The sequence below is a fragment of the Phyllobates terribilis genome, unplaced genomic scaffold, assembly GCF_046119375.1.
Source record: "Phyllobates terribilis strain yellow unplaced genomic scaffold, ASM4611937v1 Scaffold_10__3_contigs__length_209671492, whole genome shotgun sequence".
NCBI classification, from domain to species: Eukaryota; Metazoa; Chordata; class Amphibia; order Anura; family Dendrobatidae; genus Phyllobates; species Phyllobates terribilis.
The window spans coordinates 44,726,679-44,737,129 of record NW_027362770.1 but is presented as its reverse complement, the minus strand read 5'-3'; the positions used below and the strand labels follow the sequence as shown (position 1 = coordinate 44,737,129).

Sequence of the window (10,451 nt, the reverse complement as noted above, 5' to 3'; positions counted from 1 at the left end):
TAATGAGCTTCCGATTATCTCTCTGGAAGCTGCCATGACAGTTACATTGCATATTAGGTGACACAGCCATGCATAGTACATTTGTTTTATTAAGTACTAGCTGTACTACCCGGCTTCACCCGGGTTAATAACTGCTGTTAGCAAAATAGAATGTGTTAACAAAAATATATTCTCCACACAAAAACCGCAAAACAAATAGATAGAAATGTAATTATTAAAAGGCAAAAACTAAGCTAATAGAAGCATTTCACAACATATATTTCAACACCACAGATATTCCACACAGATTTAACTACATTGGCCAAGTAATGTGAAGTAATCTTCTACTCCTTATTCGAGAGCCTTTTGATAAACGACATTCTTAGTTCTTCCTTCAGGTGCAAACACGAATAGATTTTTGGCTGTTCCAACTCTTGAACAGGCCACATAAAGTTGACCATGAGAAAAGCATGGAGATTGTAAATCGATTCCAACTACTCTCAAGGACTGTCCCTGAGCCTTGTTGATGGACATGGCAAATGGCAGTCGAACAGGAAACTGGAGGCGTTTAAAATCAAAAGGCAAATCAGATGGAATGAATCAAGAGTCTTGTTCCATTACACAGCTTTGGTGGATCCAAATTTCTCAATAGCAGAATAGGTGCTCCAGGTTTTAGAAAGAGGTTGTGAGGAGGAAGTCCTTGTAGCTCCAAGGAATTGAGGAACTCAGTTGGATAAAATAATGTTTGAGCTGGGTCTATTACTGTATCCACTGACTTGTAGGTTGTGCACACACCTGGAAGGAGATTTAGAATTTGAAGATTGATCTTGTTGACACTGTCATTTTTGGGAGCTAGAATAGCCCTTTCACACAGCCAGCCAGAATTTTTGAAGTGGAGTTGAATGTTTGGAAAAACCTTTGCTTTCAACTCCTCAATGGAAGTCACAATGCAACAAAAGTTGCTTGGGAAGGTGATCTGTCCAGTGGTTCCTTGCCATCTCCAATAGTCAACAGCTGGCTCAAAAACAGTCCAGCAGAAACATCGCCTGTCATGTAGACCCTCATGTTTGTGTTCAGTGACATTTTCTTTACTTTTCTCCAAAGGTACGATGCTTTGAGACAGGCATTCAGTTCGTCTGCAAAGGTTGATCTTGGAGTAACAGGTAGTGTTTGGCGAAAGTCACCTGCCAAAACAACAACTACTCCTCCCATGATATATTTGTTGCTACGCAGGTCTTGCAGCAGTCTGTCCACTGCTTCCAGAGCCCTTTTGTGTGACATGGTGCATTCATCCCAAATGATGGCACTGCATTTTTTAAGCAATTTGGCCAGTCCTGATCCCTTGGCAATATTACACACGGGGCTGTCACTATGAGACAGGTTAAGTGGTAGTTTGAATGTCGAATGTGCAGTCCTGACACCTTTTAAAAGCGTAGCTGCAATTCCAGAAGATTCCACTGCAAGTGCAATCTTTTTTTGTTGTCGAAATTTTGCCAGGAGCAAGTTGATTACAAATGTCTTTCCTGTTCCACCTGGAGCATCAAGGAAGACAATGCCTTCATGATTTCTTATTGGAGCAGGCAAACCAAGCAACTGTAAGGCTTTTCCTGACATTGCTATGCACTGATCTTCAAGGAGCATTAAAGTTTCATTGAACATTTCCTCAGTGAAGTTGATGAGTTGCTGAGGATTTTCCCTTCTAATCTGCATGAGGATGTCCTCACTGAGATCAGTTTTGTACTTTGTCCAAATCTCAAGAGGATTTGAAATGCTACAGGTTGTTAGAATAATAGCAAAGAGGTGTCTTAGTCGCTTTGGGGTTTGTGTGGCTGCTGCTTCACTGAGGGTCATGTCCCTGTGTCCATCATTTTCCAAAAGTCCTTTTCTTTGGCAAGCTTCCCTGAATGTTTCACACACATGGCCTCTGACAGTCTTCAGATCAGAAAATGATGTAGGGCCTTTGACAACATGAAGTAACATGCGCAGGTAGAAGCACTCTGCATTTAACGGATGAACAGTGTAGACGCGACCAAGAGTATCAGTTGCTTTCACCCCTGGATAGCCTTCAATATCAAGCCCCCATTTCCTCCGTTCCAGTGTTTTTCTGGAGGCATTCCAAGTGTAGTACTTTGGTAAATCACAGTAGAGAATTGTTTTTGCAAAAGGGTCTTGTTGACACAGCTCAAAAAATGCCAAAGGGGGGGGGGGGATGTGGCCTGGGCTCTGGCATGGCTGGTTGTGTTTGATCATTGCTCCGGTAGTGGATGTCTCTGCTTTCCCTGGAGTGCAGGAATCCGGCGCCATCTTCCCCTGTATAGCTCCGCCCACGAAGCCCAAGGAGCGGGAGAGGCGCCATCATACTGGTGCTTTGGCTCCTGTTGCTGCTCCCTTCAGCTGAGGAATCAGTTAACCCCCAAGCGCCTGGATAGGAACTTGCTAAGACATTGGCACCATTTCATAGTCACCTGAACCCTAGGAACAACTGAATTGATTATTCTTTATCCCCTAACTACAAGGTGGGGAAGCAGTCCACAGTGTCTGTGGCAACAATAAGATATAAATTCTGATAACACTTCTGGAGGTGCACATCTGTGTGATAGTGACAATCTGCTGGAGGGGAAGAGCTGAGACCCTCTTATTGTGCTTTGACCATATACAGGCACATATTCCATTTCAGATTCTCTTATACACATCTTCTCTGACTGCGTGCTGGGTCTCACCAATTTGTGAAGTGTGAGCTCCACCTGCTGAAAGAACTGGGTTACTACATTTCTACAATGTTGGGTTTATAAACTCCATAATTATGCCCAAAGCCGCATAAATATGCTGATATATTGACTTTTTTTATGTAACCAAGTGGTGTCTATAACCGCCCGTAATCAGCCGCCTTATAATGGTTCGCACAGATCAAAAAATACGGGCAAAAAGCCTTCAACGACAAACCTCTACAACTCTGTCTACCACATCTAAGGAAGACTTGGATAAATTCCTAAAAAAAAAATTGGGAATGTCTCAACCATCAGACAAACAGAAAGACCGCAATGAGGAGACTTCTGTGGCTAATGATCTCTCTGACGAAGGCCCAGGCGAGTCGGACTGCAGGTCCACTTCGGAAGACTCGGCTCCTCTCTCTAGGTCCTATATGAAATCTTTGCTGGAATCTACTGTACAACCCTTGCTCAAGGAATTGGCTGAACTCAGATCCGATGTAAGACATATAGGGCATAGGGTTGAAACACTTGAGAACACACAGACGGACTTAATAGACGCCTCTAACACCCTTGGCGACCATATCCTTGTCCACCAGCAACACCTCAATTCCGTTTTTCTGGCGCTAGAGGACCAGGAGAACAGGAGCAGGAGAAAAAATGTGCGCCTCTGCAGCATCCCCGAGTCATTTGCACCAGAATCCCTTAAAAATGTGTTCAAAGAAAAATTCACGGCTATACTGGGCACTGAAAGGGCGGACGCTGTTATCATCGAGAGGGTTCATAGGGCTCTTAGACCAAAGCCCAAACCTAATGAACGCCCAAGGGATATAATTTGTGGTCTCCTCAGCTATGTCGACACGGCGGCCATTTTGTCTGGAGCAAGGGAAAAATCACCCCTGACGTATGGAGACGTCAACTTTCAAATTTTCCAAGATATCTCCCCAGCTACATTGGTCAAAAGAAAAATCCTCAATCCATTGACAGATGCAGTATTAGGCCAAGGCCTACGATTCAGGTGGCTGTTCCCCTTTGGGGTGCGTATCACTAAAGAAGATCGTCAGATCATCATCCGCACCCCGGAAGACCTGGAAGCAGCCTGGGAACCTTTACAAATGGATCCCATACCCATTCCTTCCTGGCTGCCACTTGACATCGGTTTACCCATTCCACGGCTTGATAAGCCCGACGACTGGTCGAACAAAAAAAGGCGACATCACCTAAGGCCAAAAAGCAAACGAATAGGCAGCAACACACATGAATATGACTATCACCTTTCTTTAAATGGACTTCGAGACCGATCGCCCATGCTGTCCTTTTCCCCTCAGGGGTTACTATTTAATGGTAGGGATCTCTCGTATTTTTGCCTAGAACACCTGGGAGTTTGCGGACTTTGGTCCCCTCCAATTTTTGGTGTAGTCCATAAAGGTGTAGGGCTGCGCTTGCCTGTTATAAATCCTTTCTGGTCTATAGCTGATAGCTTACTGTGTATAGGTCACTCTCTTTTTATATGAGAATATTACCTGATTTATATTTGATCACGACTTGGTTGCTATGGAACTCATCTTCAACAATTGGGTCCTTACAACCCCCCCCTTGCGGAAGATGAGACTATTTCTGTTTATGTATATAATTCTGATTTGAATTTGTTTCATTCCCACTACAGGTCTATTTTGCAGGTTGAGATCACCGATGATATATCTGAATATGGCTAGTGGCGCTGGGAAAGGTTCGCTCACTGTGGTGTCCCTCAACACAAAGGGACTGAATAGCCCCACCAAACGTAGCCAGATCTTGTCCCTTCTGAATAAAGCTTATTCCCAGGTAACTTTTTTTCCAGGAAACCCATTTTAAGAGGGGTACATCTCCCAACATGTCCTTCTCTAGATACCCAATTTGGTTCCATAGCTGTCCAGGGTCGGCTTCTAAGGGGGTCAGTATAGCCTTAAAGAGGGGACTTCCTTTCACCTTAAAAGATAGCATCACGGACTTGGAGGGCAGATAAGTTTTTGTGAAGGTTTTTCTGACTAATACACCAATTACATTTGCAAACGTTTATGCTCTGAACCAGGGACAGGTGGACTGGTTGTCAGATACTTTGGACACGCTCTCACTGTTCATGGAAGGACTATTACTTTTGGGGGGAGACTTTAATTTGATGTTACAACCGGACCTTGACTCTTCCTCAGGGAAGTCTAAAATCTCTCATAAACACCGGAGAAAATTGATTAATAAATTGCAAACTATCCACTTATTAGATCCCTGGATTTTGGCCCATCCCAATGAAAAGGATTATACGTTTTATTCCTCCCCTCATGACACGTACCACAGAATCGATTATTTATTAGTTCAATCCTCGGCCATTAAATTGATCACTTCTACTTCAATCGGATCCATAACATTATCAGATCACGCCCCGATCTTCCTGTCGGTTAAAATAGACTCTTTATCGCGACATCCTCCCTCTTGGCGTCTGAATGAAACACTCTTAGGTAACGCTGATGTTTCCCAGATTGCCTCCTCAATGCAAACATTCTTTAGGGAGAATAAGGTCAATGGGAAAATTATCCCCATGGTATGGGAAGCCCATAAAGCTGTCTTAAGGGGGGAACTGATTTCCCTGGGTTCCCACATAAAAAAGAAAAGAGACAAAGAAATTTTCTCTCTTTTGCATCAAATTAATGTTATGGAGCGTTTACATAAACAAAAAAAAAACGGATAGCATCCGAACAGAGTTGGGGGATTTGAGATAAAAACTAAAGGACGTACTTAATGTGTGCTCAGCTAAAATGTATGCATGTTGCAAGCAAAAAATATATGTACACGGTAACAGAGGTAGCAAATTTACTTCCAGAATGCTAAAGACACAGAGAGACAAATGCTTCATCAGGCAGATTCGATCTGAGGTGGGGGGTAGTTTCAGAGTCAGAAGGGATAGCAGAGGCCTTCTGCACATATTATCACTCCCTGTATAATTTAAACCCCCATAATTCCATGTACGATCCTCCTTCAGCACTCCACCGCATACATGATTTTCTCTCTACTTTTGCGCTACCGGAGATTTCCACTTCGGGTCATTTTGTTCTATTTGCCCCAATTTCCTCTCGTGAGGTTGAGGAAGCACTTGCCTCTACTCCTAGTGGAAAGACCCCCGGTCCGGACGGCTTCCCCATCATATATTACAAGACGTTTGCGGAGGTATTCGTTCCTCATCTGGTTGAATTATTTAAACCTCTTCCTCTCAGGTTCGGTACCCCCACCACAGGCTCTAAAGGCACATATCACTGTGCTCCCTAAGGAGGGAAGAGACGGCACCTTATGCAGCAGCTACCGTCCTATTTCCTTGCTGAATGTGGACCTCAAACTATGGGCAAAAATTTTAGCTAATAGAATACACTTAGTGGTGGCAGACCTAGTTCACTCTGATCAGGCTGGATTTGTTCGTGGAAGAGAGGGAAAGGACAATACCATTAAAGTCTTACAGGCGATTTCTTATGCCAAGCACAACCATCAGACGCTTATATTACTCTCCACGGATGCTGAAAAGGCATTCGATCGTATCAGTTGGCGTTTTATGGCGTGTGTTCTGCGGAGGTTCACCTTCCCCTCTCCTTTCATAGATGCAATCATGTCACTGTATACATTCCCTACGGCTGGGGTCAGGGTGAATGGGATTTTATCTGTGCCTTTTAATATCAATAATGGAACCAGGCAGGGTTGCCCTCTCTCTCCTTCTTTATTTGTTCTAGTGATGGAATCTCTTATCCAAGCAATCAGACAACAGCCATTTATGTGGGCCTGGAAGATTTTTGAGAGCAAAGGGTTGTAAGGCACTACCCACCTGTTGTCAATTTCTATCTCTTGGAGTGATGATCCAACATGCATTTTGAGCTTTGCTATGAAACCACCATCCCCTGGCTTTCTTCTTCGGTAGACTGGATATCCATCTTGTCCTGTTTGGGTTTCTTGGACCAGGGATAGTGGGTAATGCTTTGAACACTTGCCATCAATCATACAGGGAGAATTTTTGTTCAGACTCCCACATGGACCATGGATCATGTTTTTTGTGATGGTGTCAAACATCAATGGGTCAATCTGAGGGTCTGGCAAGTCGGCACTGATGATATTGTCAATTTTGGTAGGCTGTATTTTTTGCTTCAGCCAAATCAAGATGTGGGCGTGAGGAAGGCCTCTTTTTTGCCATTCAACTGAATACATCCAGCACTACGTCTCACCATAAATATGTGATTTTGTGATGAGATTAGTATTAGTCATTTTTGAAAGCTTCTGTTTGAAAACCCGAGCAATAAGGTCATGGCGATTCACTGTTTTTTGGCTTGTCAACAGGTGCCCTCCAATTTCCTCCCAGGCAGGATTGCAAGTAAAGGTGATGAAAAGATCTTGACGGCCATACTTTCTCACATAAGTAATTGCATCCTGTGTGCATTCATGCATGTGTCGTGGGCTTCCAGTGACAGTTGATGGAAGAATAACCATTTTCCCCAACTCTTTTGGATCAGCATCATTTGCAACAGCATCTCTATGGTGAATATATTCCTCTGTCCTGAGCTTCTTTTGATTTAGTCGGATATATAAAAGACATTCACTCTCAATCTTTGCATACATGTCAACAATAAATTGGTGGAAGAGGTGTTTGCATTTCAAGATGTGATTTTCCTCTGCAAATCTTGCCATGATCCTATATGTATAGAAGTCCATGGCAGGCACTTTTTTTCCTGAAGGGTTGCCTGTTGTAGGATTTGCCTGAGGTATTCCAAAGTGATAGCCATCCTGTCCCTGCCAAAAGATGATTGGATATTGCAGAGCATCATAGGACCTGTGAGTTTCTGCTACTTGTTGCAAACTATTGTTCCTTTTCTGAAGCACAATGTCACGGCTTTGAAAATCATTACCTACAATCAAGATGGCTACCTCATCAAATGTGGGAGCATTGAAATGTCGCTGATGTTCACCTTGTGGTGTTTTGTCAGCTCGAATGACAACCTTGTAATCGTCATTTGGCATGCATTCAAGTGCAGTCTTGAAAAGTTGAACATATAGATTGTTGGAGTGAAGGAACTGCTGCAAAATAGTGACAATATCAAGACAAGTGTTAGAAATTAAAGAACATCTCCTCTGAGCCTCTGCTTCTGCATTTCCCATAAAGAAGAGTTGAAGAAATTGAGGTTCTTCTCCTTGTAATGGAAGCAGTGAGCCAATTGAGTGGTAAACCTGTCCTTGAACTTTAAATGTCGGCATAAATCCTGTTGTAAACATTTCTTTTGTTGCACCAAACAATATCATTTGGAAGCAGGAGTTGTACTTCCTAATGTTGTCCAAGAAATGCTCTGATATTGTACTGGTACCTGTCATCAGGGACTTTAGGGGATCTAATGGTGACAGGAGAGGTGGAAGCTTTATCTTGCCATTTCCACAGCATAAACCTGGCGGTTCATCTTTCCATTTCAGGGCACTGCAGTACATTCAGACCACATCCATTTTTCCTTTCTGAACTTTAGGATTATCCAGATAGTTTATGTCTGACTGGTAACAAAAGGCAGCATGCTTCAAATCTCCAACCATTTCCTGTGCCCTGGTGGAAGAAATAGCAGTTCTCTTAGTGGCTAGTCTGCCTTCTCTCTGCTGAGATGACTCATTGGCCCTTGAGGAAGCAGCTCTTCTTCTCTTATCTGCAAGCCTTGCTTCCCTCTCCTCAGAAAGTTCATTGGCTCTTGAGGAAGCAGTTCTTGTTCTCTTGTCTGCAAGCCTTGCTTCCCTCTCCTCGGAAAGTTCATTGGCTCTTGAGGAAGCAGCTCTTGTTTTCATGTCTGCAAGCCTCACTTCCCTCTCCTCAGAAAGTTCATTGGCTCTTGAGGAAGCAGCTCTTGTTTTCATGTCTGCAAGCCTCACTTCCCTGTCCTCTGAAAGTTCATTGGCTCTTCAGGAAGCAGCTCTTGTTTTCATGTCTGCAAGCCTCGCTTCCCTCTCCTCAGAAAGTTCGTTGGCCCTCTGAGGAAGCAGCTCTTGTTATCTTGTCTGCAAGCATCGCTTCCCTCTGCTCAGAAAGTTCATTGGCTCTTGAGGAAGCAGCAGCCTTGTTTCTCGGTCTTCACATTTTTCATTGGCCTGTAATGCAGCTTTTCTTTTCGCATCAGCTGACATTCGTGCCATGAAATTACTTTTCTTATGAGGCAGTATTGTGGTAAAAATAGTCTGTAACTGGCAGTTTCTATATCCTCTCACATAGATTAATGTGACTGACATCAGCCTTTCCACCAACACACCCTAACTGACATCTTATTACCTTACACAAGCTTTGTTATACTGAGAATGTCCTTTGTTGCCTATATTAACCAATCACAGCTCATATTAATTAACTGTAGCAAAATAGAAGCTGAGCTGTGATTGGTTGCTATTGGCAGCCTGATAAATCTTTGTGAGATGAGTTTTGTGTGTGCTGAGGTTGGTGTATGTGTTCAAGCACGTGGTAGTGTGTGGCGCATTTTGTGTGTGTGTTCATATTCCCGTGTGTGGTGAGTATGAGCATCCCATGTCGGGGCCCCACCTTAGCAACTGTATGGTATATACTCTTTGGCGCCATCGCTCTCATTCTTTAATTCTCCCTTGTTCACATGTGGCAGCTGTCAATTTGCCTCCAACACTTTTCCTTTCACTTTTTCCCCATTATGTAGATAGGGGCAAAATTGTTTGGTGAACTGGAACACGCCTCACAACATAGCCTATGATGTTCTTGGGGTCCAGACATGTGACTGTGCAAAATTTTGTGGCTGTAGCTGCGACAGTGCAGATGCCAATCCCGGACATACACACACACACACACACACACATTCAGCTTTATATATTAGATGGTTTCTTTCTTAAACACTGCACGATGCCATAGTTAATAAGAACATGTTATCCAGGCCAGGGTTAATGCAAAATGGCAGCCTCCAGAAAAAAAGCTTGTTTAAATGGAACACTGGAAGTGTCACAATGAAGTCCTTCAGCAGTGAAAGGCTATGATGTCATAATGGCCTTCAGTTTACCTCTCTGGGAGCTGCCATGAAAGTTACATTGCTCTTTAAGTGACACAGCCATGTGTAATATTTTTGTTTTATTAAATATGCTTTCCTTTCTAATGAAAGGGCAGCATGGTGGTTCAGTGGTTAGCACTGCAGCGCTGGGGTCCTGGGTTCAAATCACAGCAAGGACCACATCTGTAAGGAGCTGGTATGTTCTTCCTGTATTTGAGTGGGTTTCCCCTTGATTTTCTGGTTTCCTCCCACACTCCAAAGACTTACTGATAAGGAATGTAGATTGTGAGCCCCAATGGGGACATTGTTGATAATGTCTGTGAATTGTGAAGCGCTGCAGAATATGTTGGTGCTATATAAATCAAAAGATTATTATTATTAAAGTCTTCAAGATGCCATGATAAATGAGAACATGTTATCCAGGCCAGGGTTAATTTAAAATGGCAGATTCCTGAATAAAAGCTTGTTAAAATGGAACATTGCACTTGTCACATTGAAGACCTTCATCAGTGAAAAGCCGTGACGTCATAATGGGCTTCAGTTTATCTCTCCGGGAGCTGCCATGAAAGTTACATTGCTTATTAAGTGACACAGCCATTCACAGTACTTTTGTTTTATTAAGTATAGTTTCCTTCTTAAAGACTGCAAGATGCCATGGTTAGTGAAAACATGTTACCCAGGTCAGGGTTAATTCAAAATGGCAGCCTCCAGAAAAAAAGCTTGTTTAAAT

At 43.2% G+C, this 10,451-nt stretch overlaps 1 pseudogene; it reads right to left on the bottom strand.

Annotated features, from left to right (window-relative positions):
* Window positions 1-6,197: 6,197 nt before the first annotated feature.
* Window positions 6,198-7,712, bottom strand: LOC141164024 (uncharacterized; annotated as a pseudogene).
* Between the last annotated feature and the right edge of the window lie 2,739 nt (window positions 7,713-10,451).